The following is a 24139-nucleotide window of genomic DNA, read 5'->3' on the forward strand; positions in this document are numbered from 1 at the left end:
GGATTATTGAGGAGTCTGTCATCTGACACAGCAGTCCATCACTCTCCTCCTTCTTCAAATAGCACTTACATAGCCTGGAGGTGTTTGGGGGGTAACTGTCTTGTTGAAAAACAAATGATGGTCCTACTAAGGCCACCTGCATACAGCCAGGTCGGATTCTGCATGCGGGATCCCACTGCGGAATCTGACCTGGTTCCCGACTGGTGACCCCAGTGTACCTGTCCGTCCGTTTTCAGATCTGTGCTGAGGATTTGCTGGCTGGCGCGCGGACGCACATACGCAGTACAGATTATGCCGCGCAGTCGCTAGGCGATGTCGCAACCTTTCTGCATTGATGATTGCGGAAAGTCACGGGGCAGTCGGCTTTCATTGATTTCAATGGAAGCCGTCCGCACAAAAGCTGAACTGAATCGCAGTATGCTGCAATTTCTCCTCTGCAAGCGGAAAATCGCAAATCGATTTCTGCTCGTGGGCAGGAAATCCAGTTTTGCCATAGCATGCTATGGGCAGCATTTGCTGCGAAAGCCGGAGGCGGACACCCTCCAAATTCCGCAATGCAAATTGGCCCATGTGCAGGCGGCCTAAATGCAAACCAGGTAGCATGGCATGATGTTACAAAATGCTTCTGAATGTCATGATGGTTAATTCTGCCTTGAATTTTGAATAACTCCCTAACGGTGTCGCCAGCAAAGCACCCTCAAATTTTCTAGATTGACTAACCTTCATGTCTTCAACTAATGATGAACTATTGTTTCTCTTTCCTTAGTTGAGCGCTCCATGCCATAATGTGGGTTAGAACAGTGGTTGAATAGGGCTGAACGCAATATGCGACTGTACCAACCTGACCTCTTCACAACACAACTGATGGCATTAAGGCTCACTAGCGTTTGTGCTTCTGTGCTCTGTCCGTGTCCACAGGGCTATGCACACTGCCTTTTGTCATGCTGGTCCATGGGACCAGCCCATTACATACCCTATTCTTGTCTGTATCGCAGAAGAGAATTAGGACTTGCATATCCAGGTAGGGTCCGTCCCTACTTTGGCCAGCACACAGACCGTTATCCACTTGGTGTCAAATGCAAGTTGCATCTGAGCGACTGAGGCGCAACTCGGACACATGATAAGTGTATCAGAAGCCTAAAAATGTAAGAAGTTATACAAATAACCTCTTGACGGGGCATTGCCAACCATTCTAGGTGACTACTTCATGAAGTTGATTGACAAAACGGCTGTGATTGGTTCATCAAGTGCTGGCTCTGATTGGCTGAGCTGTGGCGCTCGAGAACCACTCACAGGCAGCGCTTCATGATTTTCAAATTCCTGACCAGTAAGGCCACCTGCAGATGGGCTGAAATTCCACGGCAGGATTCCCCGCAGAATTTCTGCCCCTGGACGCCTGCATAGGAATACGCAATCCTATGCAGACGGTCGTAGCTTGTCTGCGCGAAATCACGCGCAGCAAACAAACAGCGGCATGTTCTAATTATGTGCAGGGCTTGCAGAGCCCCGCCCAGAAACGTCACTCATCGGCTGCCAGCTCCACTTTGCCCATGCGCCGGCTGCCTGGCAGCCGGCGCATGAAAGGAGCCGGAGCTGCGGGAGCGGGTGAGTCTGCGGTGCTCTCTGCAGGCGCTCGGGTCTGGTCCCGCTGCGAGAATTCTCGCAGCCGTATCCGACCCGGCCATTTGCAGGCGGCCTAAGAGTTGACTGAAGCCAAGTGCCGGGGAGCTGGAGAGAAGACTCGGTAGACCTGACCGCGGCTGTTAAGTGATGTATTTTTTTTGTTTGTTTTTTTATGCAGCTAGGGCTTATTTTAGGACTTTTACACTAGGATTTCTTTTTTTTTAATTTTTTTTTTACTTTCTCATTGCCCTCCACTCCTAAAAGGAAGAAAAAATTGAGGTTTTCTAACCTTTCTTGAAAAAAAAATTGCCAGCTTACAGAGTTGGATATACAGGCAAGGGGGGAAAAAAAAAGTCATTCAACTTTCAAAGTCCTCACCTCTCTGATTCTGGATGCTCCTGCAGAAGTCATGTGCTGTTAATTAATCTTGGCTTTGCTACTGCTAATCCCTGGCCCAAGGGGTCATGTGCCACTCATGCATATATGACCACTAAGGCCGGTGATTGGCTGCAGCGGTCACACGAACTGCACATGACTGCTGCAATAGCTTCTGGAATCGGAGTGGCAGAGACTGGCATGTGGAGTGGCATGTCCCACTGCTTGAGCAGTGGGACATGGAAGAGATGAGTGTTTTTTCTTTTTACACCCTTATCTGCCCTTTGGCACAGGAGCATCCATAGGATAAGGAATAACTTGCTGATCGGTGGGGGGGCTTGTTGCTGAGACCCCTTCCAGTTTCCAGAACTGGACTTCCTTATCTCGTTCTGCCTGTCACTGTGGCGGTTGCTTCTCCCTCGGCATGAAGAGCGCACCAGCTATAGTCAGAGCTCTACTCATTTAAATGGGGCTTACAGAAATACCTGATCGATGCCACTTGAGTCTATACGCAGCCCCATTGAAAGTCAATGGTGTGCTTGCGTGACCGATGCTCCATTCAGTCTCCTCCTCACTATGGGAGTGCAGTAACCCCAGAGGACAGGAACACAGGCCCCCTCCCCGATCTGAAGATCGATGGGTGTCTGTGCAGTGGGACCCCTGCCGCCCCCCACAGGTCAGCAAGTTATCACGTACCCTATGGATAGGTGGATGACTGGCAATCTTGGTACAACCCCTTTCACTAAGGCTGCCTGTCCATGTGCGGTGTGAGCCGCCGCCGGGGAGCAGGAGCCAGCTGATGGATCTCCACGGTGAGCCTATCTGACAGATGGGCTCACCGCAGCAAATTGCAGGCCGCGAGTGGAGAATTGCTATGATTCTCCGCTCGTGGACAAGGGAGCTGTACTTCCCATAGCAACGCTATGGAAAGCATGCACTGCGTTCCCCGTGGACGGATTATGGCCGCAGGGAACGCAATGCAAAAACGCCGTGGACAGACAGCCTAAGGATGTGACGGGTCCGATTTTAAGTTTTCAAATGGATCATTACAGTAATACAATCTATTTTTCGTGATCGTTCCCAGACTATTTCTTTGTACCGTTTTACCGCTTTTTGTAAAATACCCCCTTATGCAGAATAAGAATCCTAAACTCGAGGAAAGCCTTGAAGAACACGATGAAAAGCCAAAGGTCACAGAGTGTCTAACATGTTAGCAGAGCTAATATACAAAGGAGTCCCAGTATTTACCTAAAAGCAGAGCCTGGGTGCGGGCCAAATATCCATTCACCCCAGTCCTGCTTTGATCTCCTGACTAATCATTTCCTCATACAAATTAGGACACCAGAGAAGGACTTTGACCATTAGCCAGCTGTCACAGCTCTGTGTGGATTCCTCCTATAGCTAAATACTTGCTAGGCTGTGATTTTAGGTTATTTTTCTTGTATTTGAGGATGGTTTTTCTCTACAGTATATAGAAAACAAATCCCTTTAATTTGACATTTGGTTGATTGCTAGCGGCACGGACCATTCACAATTTGGATAACCGAACTTGTATTGATATCTGAAATGATGGTGATAGAATAGTTTTTTCTCTTGGCACTATCTTTATTGCCCCCGTATATGGATCGGTATGGGGCATTTGTACTTGGGCGACATTCTGCTGCAGATTGTGGTGCAGATCTGTGCCAAAATCCAGGTGTCACATGTAGTTTATAGTGTGGATTGGAGGTAAAATCCGCAACATGAATTGGCATTCTGTGGATTTTAAATCTGCACTGCCAGTCAAGTTCTGATGCTTATCTCTACAGTCTGTGGATGAGACATCTTGAAATCTCATCCACGTTGCCTGCACTGTAAAATGCTGTGGATTTTCCCACTTTTCCACAGCCAATTCATATGAATGAACACTCTTCAGGGGATCTCCCCAGCACATTATTCTGCATGGTATTGAAACGAGCAGAATCATGCCGGCAATCCCGCATCAAAATCCACAGTTAACAGTGCGTATTTTGGTGCAAAATTCAGAGACTGCAGAATCCGCAAAGTTGTTGCAGAATTTTCTGTCCTGTGTGAAACGTCCCAAAGGGGTTGTCCCCCGAAAATTGTGTATAGTTAAATCCAGCCCATAATTATAGAAACGTTCTTGATAAGTGTAAATACAAACAATATTTCTATCCCCAGATATTCCAGGACTGTTAGAGTAGCGCCACCTACTGTTTGTATTCTATATCCACCTCAGTATGTGGAGGGATCTGTGCTGGGGTCAGCGGCTGCTTCTGAAGTTGCTGAGTCTTCTCTGATGTCAGAAGAGATATGGAGCAGAGTATGATAAGCGAGTAAGACAGCATTACTGCAGAGAAGTCAAGGCCCATTTACACGGAGCGATGACCGTTCAAACGTCAGTTCGAGTGACAGCTTTGAGCGATCATTTTGCATAAACTATTAAGTAGCTACTCAGCTACTTAATAGCTATTTAGTGTGCAAATGAAGCCTTAGCTGAGAGCAATTAATAGCCCGAGGGCTCTTATCTGCTTTCAGTTCCTTTTGTTGGAAGCATTGGAAACAATGCTATCAGCACTACCTGCGGAGAACTGCTGATTAGGCCGAATGACAATTTTTAGGTTGGCCTGAATTTAACAATCAGCTAGCAGTGCACGATGGGCGCGCATTTTGACGCAACAATTATCGCTCAAACGATTGCTTTTTAGCGATTTATTGAGCGATCATCGCTCCGTGTAAATGGGCCTTAAGACTGAGTAGTTATTGACAACCTTGGAACAATCACCCAGGTGGACCAGACTTGGGCTCTACAATAGAACCCCCGGTCCGTGGTACTACATGTTCTGGTAAAATACAAACAAAAGGTAAAGGAAGCAAACAGATGGCAAACTATTTTTTTGAAAACCAAATGAAAGTAATGTGCAAAAAAATTAAAAAGTTTACTTCCATTTTTTGCTGCTGAAACAGAATAAAGAAATGGATTTCTGCCAAAAAGCCCCCAACGCAGGTGTGAATGTACCCGTACGGAGTTGAGAAAAGAGTGCTGCCCTCTGCCTCTCCACATTTCTGTGTGGCGAGATTCCTGCGGCTGGCAGTGTGATGGATCACATGTGGCGGGGCACCAGAGGACTGTATGTTCCAATATCGCTGGAATATTCTCCGTAGGGAATGTACAGCAAATATAAAGCCTCATTCACACAGCGTGGGAGCCGGTGATGGCAGTGATAGTGCTCTGACATAACAGTGTATCTCGCGCACGCGGTCATGCGCAGAGTGACTTGTTTTGCGGCGTTGCGTACGCTACATCACCCATACGCAATGACTCCCCCTGGCTAGCTTGGACGCTGCAACTGGCGACTCGCCCCTCGTGACTTGTCTCCTTTGTCACGTTAATTCTAGGGAGTAGCTTACTATTGTTTTCTGGTCTATCCATGATTCATGTGCTGTACTCCTTGCACGAGGCTTTCATTACGTGTTTTTCTGTTGTGTTGCGTTCTTGTTGTGTATCTTAGACATATGCAACACTTGATTTTTCTTTTCCTTTACCGCCTGCAGACGAGCGGAAATCCCGCGGGATTTCCGCCGCTAAAAGTCTGCATAGGAGTGCATTACAATACGCACTCCTATGCAGACGGCCGCGGTTTGGCCGCGCGAAATCTCGCGCGGCAAACAAACCGCGGCATGTTCTAATTTCCTGCGGGGCACGCACTCACCTGGCCGCCGGCTCCGGTCTGCGCATGCGCCGGCTGCGCGGCAGCCGGCACATCAAAGAGCCGGGGCCGCCAGGCGCGGGTGAGTACGCGCTCGCCCCTGCAGGCTCTGGGGTCGGATCGCGCGGCGAGATTTCTCGCTGCCGGATCCGACCCGCTCGTCTGCAGGCGGCCTTTAATCTTGCCTTTTCTTTCCCTTCTGATAGATGTTTGTAACAGTTTTTGCTACAGTTTAGGCAAAGCCTGTAGTCCTTTTCTGGCTTTGCCATTTGTTGCTTTTAATATTCCTGTGGTTGTCTCTTTACCTGTTGTCAACTTTTTCTAAAAAAAACTCCTCAATCAATAAAGAAACAATCAGAAAAAAAAATCCTGAGCGGATGTAAAAAACGGATTCCGCAATCGTTGTCCAAGCGGAAGATCCGCGGGCATTGAAAGACACGTTTTTTTCCCTAATGTTCCTTCACACTCGCGGGTACGAATTACAGATTCCACAAGCGAAAGAAAAATCGCAGCATGGTCTGTTTTAACACTAATTCCACGCGGACAGCCTCCAAAGATGTTTATGGATGCGAGCGATTTACAGCCCGTACGCAATTAACGCTGCTCGCAACTTGATAGAAGAATAGATAGAAAAGCCGGCTGCAGGTTGTACATCTGCACGGAAAACCGCGCACATCCGCCATCATTTGCAATTAATTTTGGTGAAAGCTCCCAGGTCTTCCCTGGCGGAAATCCGCATGCAGAATCCGACCCGTCTGTGTGAGCCCGGCCTTATACTTAGAGTACTTTTTGTGGGGCTCACAATTTGCAGGTTCCATTCCAAGGCTCACAGAAATGAGAAATCTTAGTGAAAAGCAGCATTTTAGTAGTTTGGCGCTGGTGATGGTCCTGCACCTGCTCCGTGCCCTCTCCCTGCCAGGGAGCTGTTGTGTATCTCCTCCTAACTGTATTGCACAAGAATGTGGATTATGTGTTGAGACTTTAATCCATGCAACAAATCCCTTCCTGTTAAAAAAGCCAGAACCAGTTCCAATCAGTGCCTGTACTTGGCACATTTTTAAAATTCTTTAGTGGGGAAAGGACAGGCAAGATAAGTAGAGCACTAAATTGGGTTATAGCGAGTGCAGAGCTGTACAAAACTTGTATATCATTCATACCCGCCAAGATCGGGCACGCCGTGTTCTTGTGTGCCTGCGGGAGGCACCATTGATAGTAATGGAAAGTTAGTTACTGCGTATTGCACGTACAAAACCCATGCATGTAGTATACAGTAAAAACCTCCCGTGTGAGAGAGCCCTTACATCTACTGACCGGCCAAACATATTGTACTTGGCTTGTCTATAGGAGAGGTCAACAAATATTTGTGAGGGTATGAGTACTTGGTCCTCCTCCGCTACTAATAATGAGTGTATGGTCCATGCTGTGCTTGGAGGGGTAGCCATTAGTGATGAGCGAGCATACTCGCTAAGGGCAGTTGCTCGAGCAAGCATTGCCCTTAGCGAGTACCTGGCCCCTCGAGAGAAAAGTTTCGGGTGCCGGCGGCGGGCAGGGAGCTGCGGGGGAGAGCGGGGAAGAACGGAAGGGAGATATCTCTCTCCCTCCCCCCCCCCCCCGCTCCCCCCTGCTCACTGCCGCAACTCACCCGAACCTTTTCCCTCGAGCGGGCAGGTACTCGCTAAGGGCAATGCTCGCTCGAGCAATTGCCTTTAGCGAGTATGCTCGCTCATCTCTAGTAGCCATCACTGAAAGTTACAGGATGCTGTTTCTTGATTTGATCATAAGCTGCGATTAGGGAAAAACCCCATTTAAAGAAGTAAGAAAAATAAATTGCTAATATAAAAAAATAGAGAACTGCAATCCCTCTTAAGTTCTGGTCACTAGGGGTCTCCTATCAAATTACTGTCCACTGCCTGTTATGAAATAAACTACTATAATACCGCTTCTTGTGTGCAAGACTATAACTACTGTAATACCGCTTCATTTCATGCTAACCATGGTAGTCTGTATAGAAGAAGGGGAATGTGCTAGAGAGGGAGGGACTCGCTCACATGAAGTCATGATTGCTGCTAATAGTAAATGATTTACTGACTTACAGCTACCAAAATTACATATACACTGCTCTGTATTGCAGTATAATGTCATCAGTAATGCTGTCGTTTGTGTGTTGCTATTGAGAGTTCAGAATTGGAATCTGCACTTTTCTGCATGTGCCGTGTATGGGAGACCTCATAGTATATAGACTCTACCCACCAGTGTAGAGAAACCTGAAAATTAGAAATACAGCACGCAGAGGGAAAAACTAGTGAAAGATGCAAGTCACTTATTGCCATTCTCGCACACACCGCTTTTTACCAGGATTAGCGCAGCGTCCCGAGTGCCGTGCTAACCGTGGTAAAACGCTCCCATTGGTTTTAATGGGGCTTTGCAGACCTGAGCTCGAACTCTGCATTTCTAACACCGCGATTTTTCAAGTACCGTCTGTTCTATTTTATTCCCCCCTGTTTTCGTGTTTAGTGGAAACAGTACAGTGTGTTCAGAAACCGCGCTCAAAATCGCGGTAAAAAGCGGCGTTTTCTGAACGCATGTGTGAGAGTAGCCCAGTAGTGCTGTTGCTCACATATATCCGCTTATTTTGAAAAGTCATCAACGAGCGGGCGGGCTTTAAGTCTTTGGACTCCATGGATCTGACTTGTTTTTCCAACCTATTCCACAAATGCTTGATATTAGAATTTGGGTCCAAGTCAAGACCTTGAACTTTGCTGAAACTGGTCAGAAATGGTTTGACATGCATGACAATGCGGCATGACACACTTGTCTTACTAATGCCTCTCTCACAGGTGCTTTTTACCGCGATTAACACGGCATTGTCGACCGCTGCGTTAATTGCGGTGTAACACTCACATTTAAATCAATAGGGGCCTCGTGGACATGCGCTCGACCCTGGCGCTGTATGGCGCTTATCAGCGCCACGATTTTTGAGCGGAGTCTGTTCTATACTTGTCTGTTTAGCGCACCTCATCGCCCATCACAATGATGGGGTGCGCTACAACACTGTCAGCCGAAAGCGAAATCGTGGCAAGGCGTCGCATTTGAAGTGGCGGCGCTTTGCCGCGTTCATGTGTGAGAGTGGCCTAAGAAACCACTACAACAATGTTTAGGTAAGTGGCACGTGTCAAAGTAGCATCCACATGAATACCAAGACCCAAGGCTTACCAGGGGAACATGTCCCCGAGAATCATACTGCCTTTGCTGGCTTGCCTTCACATAACGTAAAAGAAAATGTGATTCCTCAGACTAGGTCACTTTCATCTGGTGCTCCATGGTCCAGCTCTGATCTTCACTTGCCCATTGTAGATTGTTTTGGTGGCGGGCAGGGGTTGGCATAGGCACTCTGGATTAATATGGCGTGATGCACAAAGTGTTCTGACTCCTTCTCTATCCTAACCAGCATTACTTATTTCAGCATTTTGTGCTACGGTAGCTCATCTCCGCGACCAGACAGACCAGCCTTTCCTCCCTACATGCCTCAGTGAGCCTTGAGTGCCCATGACCTTGCCATCAGTTCACTGGTTGCCCTTCCATTGACCACTTTTGAGAGTTGTAGTAACTGCTACATGCCAGGAACACCCTGTAAACCCCGTGTTATGGCGGTATGGTGCTGTGATGGCGCAGCCGCGACACTTCTCCATAGTATAGGTGTAGATATACCCATCAGAAGTTTTTAATGTCATGACCGACTCTTGTAGCATTAAAGAATGAGTTCCCCTTTAAATGCTCTGTGTTCCCCCGTCCATAATAATGCTCGCTGTGTTATAGGTATGCCTCCACAGAGGACAATTAGTCTGCTTGCGTTTACCATATCTGTGATGGAAAGGAATGCTTTGTGTAAGCAGCCAAAGAGCTTCATTGACCCAGAGATGCCCTCCGGCGGAGACCCTCTTGATAAAGCTAATATTTACATACATGACGTAGGCTTTTCACGTTGCTCATGTTGTAGATTGGTGCGGCACATACCGTTCCAATCAAACAATAACTTCACTGCCTATTATTGTGATCGCTGAAACCACCAACATGTTTAGACGTTCCATAAGCGGGTGCTTCACCAGCCTTGTGCATTATGGGAGAAGCTGTCCATACGCCATACATCGTGTATGGACAGCTCCATATGCTGTCTTTGCCGGCTCTCTCCCAGCAGTGCATGTGGCTGCCGAATGTGTAAAACACTGCGGTGGGGGCCCTGCAGCATTAAACGCATACGGCCGTGGGCATGACCCCGTAAACCGGGCGCATACCAACGTATTTACATTGCGTTTTGTGCGCGGTAAATTGTCGTCAATGAAAGCACATTGATTTTTCAATCTTCTACTCACACTTACGTATATTTAATGCATGTTATACACGTAAAAACCAACGCAGCATGTTCTATTCTACTGCGTGTTATGCTCCTTATTATTCTCTATGGATGCGATCGAGATGCAGTTCGTACGCATTCACATTGCGTGTATGCTACGTTTTTTACGCATGTTGCTGGAAACATGAGAAGGAAATTTCAATAAAAAGCCAGCGCAGAACAGCACACGTAAAATACGCTGCACATGCTCAGGCGTATGCTAATAAAAACGTGACAATACGCAGTTCCATATACTGGTAACACTGCTATTTTTAATTTTTATTTTATTACATTTCGTGTTTTTAAATCTTAGTCATTTTAACGCTGCCTTCAGATCTGCGCTGTGACCTCTTACTCAGTGCTTGCGTCGCAGATCTGGTATAAAAACACTGCGCCCAGCGCTATTTCTTCCAGTAAAAAGCAGGGCAGCTGAGCAGAAACCAAACGGACTCCATTATAGTCAGTGGGGTCCTTCCGGCGCTGTTCGGTGCTATCATACAACGGACTCGTTCAGCCAGGGGATTCCCCTTTCCTGCTCCCCGAACGGAGCGGGGAAACAGAATCTCCGCCGTAGATGTGAAGGCGGCCTCATCCTTTGTTTTTATGTTACATATCGTTTTATATTTAATTAAAAAAATTATTTTTTTTTCCATCCGCCCTTCCAGTCATTCTGAATGCCTGAGGGTAAGCTTTCCCTAGATAGATATATAACTTTGGGTTGTCCACTAATGTTATGACCTATACAGTACAGTTGCTAAACTACGCCATAACCACTGGCGCTCTGTTGGTTCCTGTACTGGTTCTATAAAGCACTATAGAGGACTACAAACCCCTTCAGGTGAGGTCTCTGCATCGGCACAGTGCCAGGTAAGTTGTACCGTGCTAGGAAGAAACTCCAGTGTGCCGAGACAACTTTATTCTATAGAGTAACCCTTTCCAATCCAATTAGTATCCTGGTTTTTCCTAGGGCGCTTACTCTTTTTTTCTGCCGTTATAGAACGGCGCTATCTGCTGGCTAAAGCCAGTACTGCATGAGGTGACACGTTGGATAGGCTCCAACAGCAGAGAGGCTGGCAATATACAGTAAGAGAACCCCGGCGGACGTCTTCCAACATCGGAGCTGTACAGCCTTAAATCATAATGTCTTCAGACGTCAGACAGTGGATTGGAAAGGGTTAATGAGAGTACCGCTGGTCCGGCTCCTTTACGATCCTCTATTCCTACAATATGCCCCTGCTTCTGTTAGTGGACAGTAATTGCACTACACACGTGATTTACATTGATCTCCCCCCACCTCCGGCAAAAATAAAGTAGCAAGGACCTTGCAATAGCAGGATTTGCATATGTATGTTGAACGTGCTCCTCATATGTGTGAACGCTGCGGGCACTTGATCTGAGTCGTCTTTACTAACGTTGCCGATTGTCTGCTTCCGAGTACTTTAGTGCCAACTTCCTAGCATCCTGCTGCATGATCTGTATTGTTCAGAGAGTTGGTGAATAGGATTCGCTGAGACCTGTCACACACAAGTCTTCAATGAGGCCATTCATCAGGCTGGGGGTGGGGGACGGGGTTGCATTTCATCGTTTCTGATGTAACATTTGTCTCCTTCATAGTTCAGGTTATTCAGATCCACGTTTTTTAAGACTCTTGGTTATCGCAGCAAAACTATATATATGTATATAAAAACATTTTTTAATCTTTTTTTATTTTTACAAGTGGACGATATAAAGTTAGAGATGGGTATGTTCACAGATGCCAACTTTGTTTCATTGTTGCCACACTGATACGTCACGTTGTACTGAGCAATGACACTTTGATACAATGTAGCTAAAAAAAACCTTTTCCTCTTGATTGCAGTTTGGGAAGCAATAGTTGGATTCTACTGTAGTTTAGAAGATGTTTTGCGTCCCCCTCTCTGTATACAGGAACATCACTGCTTTTTCTCTCTCTGTGTCTCAGGGATTTAGTTTCCTTTCACTAAAGTAACTAGATTGTCATGGTTACGACTGCTGGTAACTCCATATCGTATCTCTGCATTGTATTGGGTTACTGCCGCTGCGACTGAGTGAAATGCCCTCTGCATCCCTGAGTACTTCTTACCTGAGACCGAAGATGTTGATTCTGCCAGTGTCTTGGATATGAGATTATTTTTCCTTTTTGAACAATGGATTGTAGTTCTAGATGATGAAAATGGCTGGAGGAGGGTCTGTACAAAAGCTATATACAAAATTATGAGTGGCGGGCCAGTGGGAAATGTAAGGAACAGGGCCGCATTGGCCGTTGAACCCACTGGGAAAATTTCCTCATGGGCTATTTAGGTCCTAGGGCCGGAGAAAGGGCAGATTTTGTTTTTTAAATTTTATTTGGTTAAATACACTAAAATAAAATACACTTTTATACCCACCTCTGTCGCTTCTTCCATCCCCGGCCATCAGAGTCCGCACTGTTTGCTCGCTGTTGAGCCGTCGTGTGGCAAGCCACATCCATCACATGATTGATCAGTGGAAAAAATGACGTACATGGCTGTAGCACTTCTCGTAAAAATATGTATCTTTCTTTTTTTTTTTTTTAGACTATATTCATAGAAAAGTTAAAAACGCTCACATTTGCAAATGGGGAGTCATGCATTTCGGCTAAAAGTTAAGCCTTAATCATCGCAATCAGGAGAGAACTACATCATTTCTCCTACATTGCTTTCCTAAGAAACCAGATTGGGGTTTTTCTCTGTGCAATCCCCTTATTGGAGGTGGGCTATTTGATATAATGCTGTGGATCAAGATTTTTGGTGAGCTGTATTTGACCTTTTTTACGTGTTTTTTACATGATTTCTCTACCCGGAACTCATTGAGTAAACAGTGCTGGTGCATACTGCAGAGTTTGAGAGTAGGAGGAGCAACAGAGTTGAGTAAAATGTTTTTTTTTTAAATTTTGATGTATATTAAGAGTTTGTGTGTGTTTTTGTTTTTTTTTTATTAATGTTTTTTTTTTTTATACGGAGTGTGACCAATGAGAGGCACTGTTACTCAGGTGGGGGCTCAGGCCTGTGAGAGAAACTGTGTTACTGAGTGGGGGCCTATATGGGGCATTATTACTGAGTGGGGGCCAATATGGGGGCAATATTACAGAGTGGATGCTGTCAAAGTGGATAATGTACCACCCATTAATACTGATCATTCCTTCGGGATCATTCTGCATACAGCCAAGAACTGGACAGGCAGGCATTAATAATGTCACCCAGGCATGGTGTGATCATAAGCACTTGTACTGTGGCAAATAGCCTGACTTTTAGAACCTCTTTTATCCGTAAACGATCTCCTGAGTTCGCGCATAGAATGCGATAACGTACATAATATTGGAATTTCCCACACCACGTGATTCACCTCTGTTATTTTTTTGATTGGCATGGTCAAAGAGTCAGGAATAAACAATTGGAATTTTCAAAGATAGGAAAACTAAATCTCACCTGCAATTTCCTATGTTGTCATTTACATAAATCTGTCAAAACATCAAATATGTTTTTTTCTTGGCGTACTGCCACAAAAACTCAAGAAATAGGGAGTATAGGAATAATTTCAGAAACCATTGCCTTACAAAGTAGAAATATGCAGGAATTTTTGAGAACTAACGCTATCATCCATATATCAAATTCTTATGACAACTTCTTTGATCATGAGCCCAGGTGTCCTGTTATTTTTTTTTATGTCCAGTAATTTTGCCAATATTTTATATTCTAATTAAAAAGACAAAGTATATAGAATGTGGATGAAAACAAACCTTCAACGGGTGTTGTGTGACTACTTCAAGGTCAGAGACCTTTCTAAAACTTGAAGCATACAGAGTCTTAAGGAAACAACTCTTATACTTCATATAGAATGAAACGCAGTAAGGCTGCCTGTCCACGCGGGATCTCCGTCGCCGGGAGGCAGGAGCCAGCTGATATATCTCCACGGTGAGCCTATCTGACAGATGGGCTCACCGCAGAGAGTCACTGCAATTCACAGCATGCCGAGATTTGTGCCCTGCGAGCGGAGAGTCGTGGTCACGGGGGCTGCGCTTTCCATAGCACTGCTATGGAAAGCGTTCACTGCGTTCTCCGCGACCGGATTATCACTGTGGGGAACGCAATGCAAAAACGCCCGTGGACAGGCAGCCTTACAGAATACAAATATTGATCAGTGACATACAGTTAGAGAATACAAGTATTAATAAAATGAGGAAACAAATCACTATGACGAGGCCTACGAGGGGCAATATTACTTAATGGGGGCCTAATGAAGCGCATTAGTACTGAGTGGTGGCATGTTTATTGTGTCTGGGGCACTAAAACTGTCACTTACTGTGTGGCCTAACAGGGAGCACAAAAATGGGTAACAGAATTATGTGGGCCACACGGCTACCATTGTTTATATTTGGGGCATTATGTATCAGAAGATTATGTATTGGCTTGGAAAACTAAGCGAGGAGGATGGAAAATTATGGAGTCAGAAATGCCGGTGTCAAATTTTGCAAAGACAAGTCGTAACTGGGAGAAGTTGTCATGATGGTCTGGGCCAGATGGTGTAGAAAAGTAAAAGTCAATGACTTAAGTCAAAGACTATCACTTGTGATTCCTGGATCAAACGGTACTATAATCACGTATACAGTCTGCACTGCACCTTTTGTTTAGCTGTTATATACCATGCTGTCACTATATGGGGAGGTAATAGTGGTCTTTGTATAGTTGTTTTTCAGCAAGACTATGGCTATATTATGTGGTAACAGTATGGGGGTATTATCTTGCCCTCCTATAGGCGTGGTGTTGATCTTTGCAGCTGTTTTTATTCAATGACAGTACTTTATTTTTGTACTAATCACTATGCAACTATTATTTGACCCTCATATAGAGTTATTGGTAATACTGATCCTTGAAATGGTCTTTATTCAGTAACAGTATGGTGGTATTAGTCACGGTGTGGCAGTTGTATATGATCAAAGTCAGGTACTATTTAACCCATATACAGTGTTGGTAATGTTGTTCTTGCTATAGTGGGTTTTGTTAGCTTTCAAAAGGTATCATATCTGCAAGACTACTTCGACTTTTTTTTCTTCACTTTTACAAAATGAAACAAGGTTTTCTTTTTGGTATTTTTTGTGTAAATCTTTTTTAAATAAACTTTTAAACATTTATTCTGTTATTTATTTAGACCCACGAGGGACGTTACAATGTGATCAATGTGAATTCTAAGTGTAGCAAAGCATTATTCCATGTGCGCCCAAAACTACAAAGCAAACCATTAAGCTGTTCTGAAGGCACAGCCTAATGAGAGCTGCATCCGCAAATACCAGCACTGGCCACTACACAGGGGTCGAAGCTATCTGCTTTCGCTCTGTACACTGTGTTGTGGCTCTGCCAGTACAGACACCCAAACAGCCGATCAGCCGGGGTCCCGAGCTACAAACCTCGGCCAGTCAAAAAATAATAAAATTACACTAAACCCCATTCCTATATATTTTCTGAAAGTAGACACCTTGCACATTGTCAGAATGTCACTTAGCTCTTTTTACAACCACAATTGCCAAAAAGTTGGGACGCTGTGTGAAATGTAAAGAAAAAAAGAATGCAATGATTTTAAAATCCCGTGCAACCATATTTTATTAACAATAGGGCATATACATATCAGAAGGTGGAAAGGATACATTTTTCCATTTCATTTAAAAAAAAAAAAAAATTTACCGTATGTACTCGAGTATTAGCTAACCCAAGTATAAGCTGAGTCAATAAGTTGTACCACAAAAAACTGATAAAACTTATTGACTCAAGTATAAGCCTAGCTATACTCGAGTATATACTAGGTTAAAAAAAAAAACAAAAAAAACGCAATACTCTTCTCCCAGCCAGCTTCTGTGTCCCCGGTGTGATAGTCTCCCCAGCGGTGAGGCAAGCTGCTTGAGAATTCTCCCCCGCTGTTATCTCCCTGCTCGGGTTTGAATTCCCCTGACGTCAGCGCTGTGTAAGTAAGCACTGTAATTGGATTGAGTGCCAGCCAATCGCAGCCGGCGCTCGATAAACCAATCACAGCCATTTAGTGATGTCGTTCACTGAATGGTTGTAAATGATCGAATTCCGGCTGTGATTGGCTGGCGCTTGATCCAATCACAGCGCTTAGTTATACAGCACTGATGGTGGGGGAATTAAAAGCTGAGCAGATAGATGACACTGGAGAGAATTCTCAAGCAGCTTGCCGCAATGCCGGGGAGACCATAGCGCCGGGGACACAGACGCCAGCTGGGAGGCGAGTATCTTGGGCTTTTTATTTATTTATTTATTTTTTACCTCACTCGAGTATAAGCCGAGGGGGGGCTTTTTCAGCACAAACAAATGTGCTTATACTCGAGTATATACGGTAAACTCCTTTTAGAAATTGCTGGCAGCAACACATCTCAGAAGAGTTTAGCCAGGACCGTGTCTACCATTGTGTAGCATCTCCTCTTCATCTTACAACAGTCTGTAAACCTCTGGGAAGTGAGGAGACCAATTGCTGGGGTTTTGGGAGAGGAATGTTGTCTCATTCTGGTCTGATGTAGGATTCTAGCTGCTCAACAGTCCTGGGGCGACTTCGCCAGATTCTTCTGTGAAGCCATACAGTTGTGATGGGTGCAGTATGTGGCATTGTCTTGCTGAAATATGACCCTCCAGCGGTTTTTCCTAAGGCCTCATGTCCACGGGGAAAATAAAAATCCGCAGCGTTTTTCCCGCACGCGGATCCGCGCCCCATAGGAATGCATTGACCACCCGCAAGTAGATAAATACCCGCGGATGGTATTTAAAAGTGAATTAAAAAATTTCTGGAGCATAAAAAAAAAGACATGCTCCATTTTAGTGCGGATCGCGTGTGTGGGAGCTCATAGAGCACATAGCTCAATTGATCTCCCGCATGAAAAATAAAATACAATTACAGCGCATCCGCAGCCCAAATCCACGTTAGAAATCTGCAGCGGATGTGATTTTCCCCGTGGACATGAGATCTAAGGACTTACTTTTGCAGATTTTTGTTAACCCTGTCCCAACTTTTTGGACATGTGTTGCTGCCATCAATTTCTAAATGAGTTAATTTTTTTTTTTTTTATGAAATGGATAAATGTCTCAATTTCACCAATCTGTGTTCTATTGTAAATAAAATAAGGTTCGAGATGAGATTTCTTACTTTTTTTTTTCTTTACATTTCTTTACATTTTTACACAGCAGTTTTTTCAGAATTTGGGTTTTCACACAGACACCTTCATGTAATTTAACATCGTAGTATTTATTTTAAAAACTGCTAAATTTTATATTGGTGGGTAAAAGTGTGACCCAAACAGAAAATTAGATGCACAATTTTGTTTAGGTTTCATACATCCCAGCTAGGTCCATGTCTACATCCACTTATCTTCATAAAGTCACCAGATCTGGAAAGGCAAAAACAAACAAGTTTTAGGAGTATCAGCCTATAAAATGCAGGAATTGCACGACTTGAAAAGTGCATCCATAAACTCTATATATTTCCTGGGAGCAGACAACCTACTAATTGCAATTGTCTTGACGAACTGCTCACAGCTATGTCCGTCTTTTATGTAACTTTGTGACCAGCAGGAATTTATCTTTAAAAATCGATACATTTTACAGAGTAACGTACACAACAATCATCTAGACAGGACTCAAAATTACAACCATAATAGTCAACCATGCAACCAAGAATTTTCAAATGTCAACAAGAATTTTGTCTTGTCGCCATTTTTTGACTCGCTGCAAGAAAATAAAAAAATCAATTTGCTACTGCACCTAAAGGAAAGGCCATATGTTGGACTCAACTATCAGACATACTGCACACAGACACTCCTGCAGGTCTCCTGAGCTCACCAGTTCAGCTCAGCATGTCATTACCTGTCCCTGGCTGTCATCAGTCACCTTACTGCAAATTTGAACTTCTCGCTTATCTGGTATCTTTCCATCCTCTTTTAAACATGCAGTCATATCCCCATTACTAAAGAAACAGCCGCTTGACTCCTTCGGTGCTGCCAACTACTGACTCATCTCTTATCTTCTCTTCATCTCCAAACTCTTGGAACGTCTGATCAACTTTCGGCTAATACCTCTCAACCCTTGGTAGTCTGGTTTTCATGCTCTACGGTCTACAGAAAGCCATCCTCCCTTTCCCTTACAAAGTGTTAAATGGTTTCCTGATGGCTAAATAAGAACTGATTTCTTGATCTTTCTCCCATATTCTATACCATAAATCACATTTTGATGGCCTTCGGGATACTTCTCTCTCCTGGTTCTCCTACCTCTCTGACCATTCCTTCAGTGTTGCATTTGTCAACTCTTCTTCTTGTTGCTCGGGTTCCTTAGGGTTCAGTCCCAAGTCCTCTTTCTTCTCATGCATGCAACTCTCTGGACCAACTATCAACAGATTTGGCTTTCAGTACCACCTCTATGCTGACTACACCAGCAGCGCCGGCCCCATTGAAAACAATGGGAGAACTCGGCGATCCTCTGCCACGGCTGTGACAACTGCCCTGGGGAAATCCATGTAGAAACTGCTCGCAACCAGGGGTTCCACATGGATTGCAAGGGTGATATGGGGCCGTGAAACACGGCTCGATAGCGCCCACGCCAGTGTGAAACTGGCCTCAATCAGCATAAAAACCATCGCTGGATCACAGGTGTGTCGTTCAGTGTAAATTCTGCCTGCTCAGCGCTGTGCATAGAAAGTGAAGCACTGAGCGACAAGACCGCGATCCAGCGGTGAAGTCTGTAGACACTCTGCATGAGCGCTAATGTTCTTGTGTTGACATTGGCGCTCATGCAGTTGTTTAGATGACTGTCGTACTGTTTAAAAGGGACATAAGGTACTCTTTAATCTGAAGCTCCCACTCCTGTCTCCAATACTTTTCCAGTACTTCTCCATTTTTCTGGATTGCGCTACCCTAGACAATTGGGGTAATTCTGAACACCCACAGTTTAAAGAGTGCCCTAAAAACACATAGGTTTATGGAGGTCTACCATATTCTTTAATGCAACTCTTCTTCGTTTCACCCGCTTCTGCATTCCTCTTTGGAAACACGAACTCCTTCATCCTACTGTATACCTTATACCCCTTACACCATTAGCGCACTTCCTATCTATATACACCAAGATACCTGCTGGTGACTGGCTCATACTACTTTATGTTGACTACCCTTTCTATTCAAAAGCTGGCTGGATCCTTGTACACAACAAGCACTTATACCTTGTGTTAGCACTTTTCCTCATAATTGCAAGCTCTTGTGAGCAGGGCCCTCACCCCAAACTATTCATTGGTTTAATACTTACTGTATGTGATGTCTGATTTTCTTTGTTCCCCTCTGACTCATAAAGTACTGCGGAATATGTTGGTGCGCTATAAAGATTATTATGACAGAAGGACCCCCCCCCCCCCCAAGTTCTCTATAGAATAGAGCTCGGTCCTGCCTTTGCCTCCCTCTTACATTCTTACATGTCTTCTGTGTTCTCCTTATCTTCAAGGCACCTACCAAGCCGCCCACCAACACCACCACCAGGGTAATGAGTGAAAAGTTTCATTACTTTGTTTCATTGTAGTAAGATAAACAAATGAGAAACTGCTAAGAATGCCAACTCCAAAGAGTATAGGGAGGTCAGGGCAGGTCACAAGAACAGACACTGACAAGCAGTTCTCACAACAATCTGGGCTGGCTTCACCTCTGCGTAGGATCCTCAGGTCTGAGGTTTCGTCACAGATTTGGCACAAAATACTGGGGGAAAAAAGCGGCAATCGAATGGACCCTATTATAGTCAATGTGGACCGTTTTGGCACTATTTGGTTCTGTCATAAAATGGACCTGTTAGGCCAGGGGATTCCCCTTTCCTGTTCCGTACGGAATCCCCGCCACAGATGTGAAGGTAGCCTTAGTACGCTCTTATTCTCCTAAGAACCGTCCTGCAGACTGCGTCAACTATATTACTGTGCCTTTTGAACAAGGAATCCCTGTGGACCGGAGGTCATTCCCAGTGTGTTGTGAGATAGCAATGACCCTTCGCTGATGTTATCCTTGTACTCCATGTGTTCAGGCTGCTGGGTCACGGGGGGTCTAGTACGATTGGTCAGTGCCAAGGTTTAGACCACAGTGACTGACTGTCAGACAATTACTGTTTGTATAGGATACATTACTGATCACAATGGTTGCGTGGTGGTGTAGGTGAAACCGCTGTTTATAATTTGTACACGTAACTACCTTCAGGCACTTTGCCTTGAACAATTTTACAAGCAAAAATTGTGTAAAAAAAAAAAGTCTAATTTGCAAATAAAATGCATAATCAAGCAGCCCCTTTATACAAATAAAGTGTACTCTGCAAAAACAGTAAGATGTGAGGAGTTCATACACACCACAGTCTACGTTCACAACTGCATGTGTTAAGGCAAAAGCCAAAACCGCAGTAATATACCAACCAATTTTTGCATGCAAATTAATTTGGGATTAAATAGGTAAGTCATTTTAAATCCTCCTGTCCTTGGACATTCTGCTTCGCATAGACTTGTGCTCACGCTCTCTTATACGGGAGTCAGAAAAGAGTCACATTTCTGTGCCATGTGTCGACTTCAGAGGAGGACAATGCTGGTTCACGGGAGCAGATGAGCAAAAAAAATACATCCCCTCACTTCTTGTTGTGTCCCCTAACAGCACCATAACTTAGTTTATAGTGCTGTGGGGATGTGGCCGCTTCCCTTTAAGCTAAAAATCAAGTATGGACAGGATAGGGGCAGGGTAAAATGTATAAAGTTTGAGGTGTATGGTGGGCGTGTTTGCGCGACTCCTCTGACTCTGCGCGACTCCTCTGACTCTGCGCTGACTCCTCTGGCTCTGCGCTGACTCCTCTGGCTCTGCGCTGACTCCTCTGGCTCTGCGCTGACTCCTCTGGCTCTGCGCTGACTCCTCTGGCTCTGCAATCTGAATGCTGGTAAACGGTTGGGTCATGGAATCTGTAAACAGCCTAATCAAGCAAAGAGGGGTGATTAGATGGACAAATGCTCAATCATTTCACTCCTCCTCTGAAGGAAAAAAGAACCCTATATAGGACAATCAGAGAGCAAGCATGCTTTCTGATTGACAAAGGGGAGGGAGCTAAGATGAATAATCGTTCCTTGTGGTGATCTACAGTTGTATAAGTAGACAAGAGGATCTGATCTATGCCTCTGCCATCTCTGCAGCCTCCCTCCTTCTCCTACATGCTGAAGTAGGCCGAAGAGCGTGGCACACAATCTAGCTTGTTGTACCATGGGCTCTATAGAATGGATAGATACCCACATTGTATGGAGCTGGATCGACCCCCTGTTCTCACTCTATACAAACCCCCAACCTCCATGACCTAACCGTTAAGGGGTTTAAAAAATGTATTGCAAGGAAACCGCTAAAACTTTTTAACAGGATTCCTTAAAGCTCAATGAAAGGGGAAAAACCCCTTTGATATATTTTGATAAGTGGAAATCCTTTTCTTTCTTAGTGTTCTTATTTATAAGGAAGGCGCTCTGCCACCTTTTCGCCATATAAAAGTAACAGAATCTCGCTGTCCCCATTCACATAACACATGCTGCTCCTACATTGGCTACTACATAATCGCCAATGCTTTCCCTTGCATTTTTCGTTACAGGCATTTGGCACTAAGCCTAGTGCCTTACTACAAGGAGATGCCAACATAGTGCTCCTGGCAATTAATGAATCCAAGTGAATTGTCTTTGTACGGCCACAAAGAGGACAACATAAATCGGCAGGGAGAGAAAGGAATATGCAGCCTGAATTTCCTGTGCCTTGAAAGCGTAATCCCTCGCCTTTTCTTTAATTTTCAATGTTAAACCTTGGGGGGAAATACAGGAGCAGCTTAGCGGCAGTCTAGATTGTGTTCATTCTTCCCCATGGGCTTTGCTTGTTTAAGTCTTGCCCTTTTGAAAGTCGCCGCTCCATGATTATATACTTCATGGCTAATACCAGCTAGAGTCCACTTACAAACACGCATGAAATGTCCCGTCATTCATCTGCTGGTGGAACAGCGTGCGAGAACCTGTATACCAGAAAAGTTAGGCCCTGACTTCACTTTTTTTTAAAATTTTTATTCTTGAGCCCCCATTTATTTCACTTGACCATAAAGAATATTTACGAAGACACGGTCCGACTTTGAGAGATTACATACATATTGCTTTAGGTGGATTGAAATGTATTGGCCCTTGCACTATGGAGCGTAAACTATTATTTTATGTCCATATTTGCATAGTATATATGTGACCTTACATTAGTCCAACAGCTGTGATGCTGCTTGTACATAGTAGCTGATAGGACTGTGGAGGCGGCAGTGTGCTCACTAATACTAATAGTAATATCATCTCCTTTCTCATGCAGGATGAATAAGCCATCAACATTCATGTACCATAAAGCCGGCATGACGTCACGTAAGTATCTGCATTACTCCGTTTCCGTCCTGATTGGCTGTGAATAGATAAAAGTAAAATCCTTACTGCAGTAACTTCCTCCTGATTGAGGGCATTACTGAACTACATTCCCCTACACCCTGGCTGATGATGGGGCACCATCAGTGCCGCTCTGTATGTTGTTAGAACCCCGCCATCTGCCAGTAGCTGCTGGTCAGGAAGCAACGTCCGTGGCTCCGTAGAGCCAATTTATGACGTACAGGCCGTGTTTAAGGCCGTCTGCACACGAACGGTTCTGCATTATGGAATCCGCGGACGGCGTCTGCACCGTGGTTCCGCAGCCAATACCGTTCATAGCAGGACACTCGTGGAAACTAATTCCGATTTCTGCGAGCATAGAAAAATCGCAGCTTGCTCTATTTTTGTACAATGGAAGCCGTTCGACCTGCAGCTCATCCACAATTGACATTGCGGTTAGGTCATGGGTCACTGCGTCTTCGCCTAGTGAGGGCGCGAGAAAAATAACCAAAAAAACACTACTGTGTAAGTCAGATGGTGGCTCGTTGTGGTCATCCGCAATACAGAGAAAGAAGATAAATAACAGGTCACAGGCTCGCTGGCGGGCACAGGGTCTGATTCCAGTGCGGACTCCCGAATACAGAATCTGACCCGTTCATGTGCGGGCGACCTAATGCAGAGCAGCTTGGAAACTACCACTTTAAGGCCCATTGAGACACCTAGATTATCGCTTGAAATTCGCTATAATGATAAAAGTGAGCGATGGTTTTGCTTTTAAAGACGGACGTTTTTGTCCCAACTAAAACCGTCGGTAAATGTCGGGCTTTTCATTCGCTGTTTTATCGTTGTGTAGTGTCTGCATTGAAAACTCCCCTCAAATCGCTAAACGACTGAATGATGTCATTTTGTCCAAACGAAAGCAAACGGCCGAAAGATGGGATTTAAGCGGACTGTAAGACGAACGATAACGAAAACTGCACAACGGGCGCAAGATGGACACAACGATTATTGCTTAAATGACGGCTTTTGAGCTAATTTCGAGCGATAATAGTTGTGTCTAAAAGGGCCTTAAGGGGCCAGCGAACCGGTGGAATGGACCCCAACATTTGAGGCTTTCAGCTAAGTTGTATTAAGGTGTTATAAAACACTTTCGTAAGATAGCCGCTTTTAACACTTTTACAAAAACACTACGGGGCAGAACCCAATAAAAGTTGGTGCGTATACTCAGTGGGGTATAACGCTTAGATTTCACATAGAAAAAAAAATGGCACCAAATGTTGCCACTAGGGGAATATGTAGCGCTGTTGATGAATATGGCGTATCTAATGCCGCTGGTGAAAAAATTCTGGCAATCTGTTTTTCAGATTGGTACAGTGCGATCCGCATAGATTGTTCTAAGCCATTAATTGTGATGTACATCTAACTCAGCACCAAATATTCCCCTGGTGGCAACTAATTATGGTCATTATGTAGCTGGGTAATCGGCTACATAATGAATGAATATAAAAATTCTCCAATTGGCCCTTGAGGGGATCTACAGATGGGTTGGAAATGCTGAGGACTTTGTACAGTAGAATTGGCCGCAGAA

At 44.7% G+C, this 24139-nt stretch overlaps 1 protein-coding gene across 1 annotated transcript in view; it reads left to right on the forward strand.

Annotated features, from left to right (window-relative positions):
• KANK1 (KN motif and ankyrin repeat domains 1) overlaps positions 1–24139 on the forward strand; it is a 152708-nt gene that overhangs the window by 13387 nt on the left and 115182 nt on the right. Inside the window, exon 2 of the mRNA XM_066604210.1 lies at positions 22505–22554. The gene's annotated coding sequence lies outside the window, so the exon portion shown is untranslated. The remainder of the gene's footprint in view (positions 1–22504; positions 22555–24139) is intronic.

The sequence above is a fragment of the Eleutherodactylus coqui genome, chromosome 5 (assembly GCF_035609145.1).
Source record: "Eleutherodactylus coqui strain aEleCoq1 chromosome 5, aEleCoq1.hap1, whole genome shotgun sequence".
NCBI classification, from domain to species: Eukaryota; Metazoa; Chordata; class Amphibia; order Anura; family Eleutherodactylidae; genus Eleutherodactylus; species Eleutherodactylus coqui.